Source organism: Diceros bicornis, chromosome X, assembly GCF_020826845.1.
Source record: "Diceros bicornis minor isolate mBicDic1 chromosome X, mDicBic1.mat.cur, whole genome shotgun sequence".
Lineage (NCBI taxonomy): Eukaryota > Metazoa > Chordata > Mammalia > Perissodactyla > Rhinocerotidae > Diceros > Diceros bicornis.
This window is the reverse complement of record NC_080781.1, coordinates 134,058,712-134,061,999: the sequence shown is the minus strand read 5'-3', so window position 1 is coordinate 134,061,999 and position 3,288 is coordinate 134,058,712. Positions and strand designations below refer to the sequence as shown.

General features: G+C 52.0%; 1 pseudogene; it reads right to left on the bottom strand.

Annotated features, from left to right (window-relative positions):
• Positions 1 to 1,777: 1,777 nt before the first annotated feature.
• LOC131400385 (melanoma-associated antigen 10-like) lies at positions 1,778 to 2,884 on the bottom strand (annotated as a pseudogene).
• Positions 2,885 to 3,288: the final 404 nt, after the last annotated feature.

Sequence of the window (3,288 nt, the reverse complement as noted above, 5' to 3'; positions counted from 1 at the left end):
TGTATCCATGGAAGACAGCTAGACAAGATATGGATGAGCACTGGTCTCTCCCATGTACCGTTACATAGTAGGTGCTCAACACAAGGCAACTATTCTAACTTGTTCGTCACTCTGTCACTTACTAGCCATGTGATCCTGGGAAAATTAGCAAGCCCTCTGAGCCTCTGGCTCTCCCTCTGTGAAGGAAGTGGGTTGGTGAGCCCTGTCTTGTAGGACTGCAGGTGTGTATGTGATGTACGGAAAGGAACTGGCACGGTGCCTGGTGTGTATGGGCACTTTGAGGACTGGCGGTTATTTCTAAGATCCCACGCCTTTCACTCTTTCCTCTGGAATTTTGATTGTTATCCAGGTCATATGAGGGAACATGCAGCTCAATAGGATATGGAATAGCTAATCAGCCAAAAAGGATGTTTCATAAATAGAACTCAGTAAATCTTCCCAATTAGAGGATATATGTGAGTATTCTGGTCTGGCGGAGTCTTCCCAGCTGGATGGAACACAAACCTAGAAATAGAATCAAGGACCAATTCCTTGCCTCACTCCAAGCTGCTCTTCATCCAGACTATGGTCATCCAGACCATCCATTAATTTCATGCCCACCAAAAATCTAGCCCTTGATTACTATTGCCCAAATTGACCTCAAATCAGATTAAAACCTAATTTATACTGTGGGCTCTGGCTCTCCCAGGTTTGGGAAACGAGTGCCAGGCCACTGACTTCAGGGCATCACTTCAAAGGAATGCGACTGTATTTCTCAGGAAATCCTTGCAGATCATGGGAATTAAACACCTCAGTTTTCACTGTTGTTCAACTACAATGTGACCAAGAGCCCAGGACAGCTTCCCTTCCTGCCCCAGATCAGCATTTCTCTCTGGTTTACCCATGATCCAAAAGAAACTTCTCAGAGCCATTTCCCACTTCAGACATTCTTCTCAGCCCTAAGACACACCGTCTGCGAGTCTGGCTGCTGCCACTACCCAGCATCATTACAATCAACTCCCACGGAAGGAATCACAGTTTCCCAAAGCCCCACACTGCCTTGGCTCAGGGCATTTACACTTGAGTGTTCTCCCCTGGGGCCACACCACCGCTCACCTTCTTTGACTTGTTCTGGCGGGGACACCTCATCACCTTCCTTCTAGGACTGAGGCTCCTAGAGTCTCATGCTGTGGGTGGGTGGTGTTCTGCTTACCCTGCTTTCCCCACTACTAACACAGGGCCTTCCAGAGAGCAGAGGCTCAGCAAAAGTGTGCGGAAGAAATGAGCCAGTGAGCAGGGGTCTTATTTATTCAGATGAAATTTCTCTGTATTTCTTGAATAATTCAAGCAAATCCAGCTATACATATAACTTTTAGTTTAATAGAATGACAGAAGAGAAGGGATAAGAAGCCAAGAATTAAGTACCTTCTACATTTATTTGTCAATTTCTTGACCCCATCGATTTGACTGCTAAGTTCTTTCACATTTTCCAAGGATATTCCTGTTCCAGTGCCATGTCACCAGGTTCGGTTACAGACTACAATGGAAGGTGTCCCAATTATTTTACAAAATAGCAAAACTCTTCCTCTTGGACTGGATAAGTACAAATTCATATGTAATGAATGTTATTCACAAACTTCGATGTGGAAGCTAATGAACAAACTTAGATGTGGAAGCTAATTAAACCTTCTATTAAAGGAACTCATTTGAAAAATTCATAAGGAAACAAAGATCCATTTCCAAGATCCATCATAGAGAACAGAAACCCAAAGACGCTATGCACCGTGTCCCCCCCACCTCACCCTGGCCCTCCACTACTTAGGACGCTGACTGCTCTCTCTTCAAACACACAGTGAAGCAGCAGCCTCACTTCATGCCCGGCAGGAGAAGCTGCTGGACGTGGGCCTGGACTGTGCCTGAGTGCATCTCTGGCTCAGGCCCCCTCTTCCTCATCGCTCACAGCCTCTTCAGACAGGTAGAGGAAGGAACTGGGATCCCTGCTACAGACCCTGAGAAAATACTCCAGGACGTTCATCTTGCTGGTTTCAGCATGGGCCCTGAGACCCCACAGGAACTCATAGCGTGCAGGATCGCTGTCGGGTACCTGCCGGTACTCCACGTACTCTTCCTGCACCCAAACTTTGGTGAGGAGCTCCCTGGGCTCCCCGTAGATGAAGTGCTCCATCCCGGCACACACCCCCATGACACTCAGCACTTCCCAGACATCCTCCTCAGGGGCGCAGTCGCCCTCCAGGAGGATCATGCCCAGGAGCAGCACCAGGAGGCCGGTCTTGGGCATGCTCTGCTCACCGCTCAGCATCCCATCGTAGGTGAGGCCCAGGGTGGTGACCAGGACATAGGAGTGGTCGCTGGGGTCCACTTCCTTCACGTCAATGCCAAAGACCAGCTGCATGCACTCAGAGGCTTGGCTGAAGATCACAGGGAAGTGGTCCTGGTAATCTCTGATGACCAGATTCAGCATTTCCGCCTCTGTGGTCGGCTCCTTTGTACGATACTTCAGAAGCAGGAACCCCAGCAGGTCAGCCATCTTCAAATGTAGTGCGTCTTGGAGTGAGGGTTTGGCATCTTCCAGGTCCTCCGAGGCTCTTGGTCCCTCCTCATCCTGGCTGCTGGAGCCATGGCCTTGGGATTGGCTCCACGGAGCAGCTGCTGTGGCAGTGGGGGAGGGCCAGGCACTCTGAGGGCTCTGGGGAGGACTCGGGGTTGCAGCAGCAGCCACCTCCTCCAGGGTGCCCAGGAACAGGACAGAGGGGGAGGAGGAGTGGGGGGAGGAGGAGGAGGATGTGGCCTCCTCCTCCTCAGCCCCAGAGAGCTGTGCATCCACCAGGCCCTGGGCCTCTCTTGGGTCTTCATGGTCTTCCTCACACTTGCAGTGCTCACTCATCCAACCTAGAGACATGGTCACGCGTGTCCAGCAGCCAGCAGGAGCGTAGGCAGGAGGTGACCGATGGGGACCCACGGGCCTGGGGGAGAGAGGGAGTGCGAGCGGCCTCAGCTGAGGAACATACCCTTGGTGGCTCTGACAAAGGTGACTTCCAGGTCTCCTCTTTAGGGGTGCTCTCGGCTTCGCAGGGCTCTGTCCTCCTGGGCAGCCTGTGCCCTAAGAACCTGAAGGAGAAAGTGACACGGCTCCTCAGGGTGCACCCAGCACAGCCTGAGGTTCTGGGGACAACAGTGGGGTGGGGTGGCCTCGGGCAGCGCAGGGACTTCTCGGTTCTGGCATGGGGTGTCCCCTGGGTACACATTCAGGGTGTGTACCTCACCTTGACTCCTGGCGCTGCCTGGGCC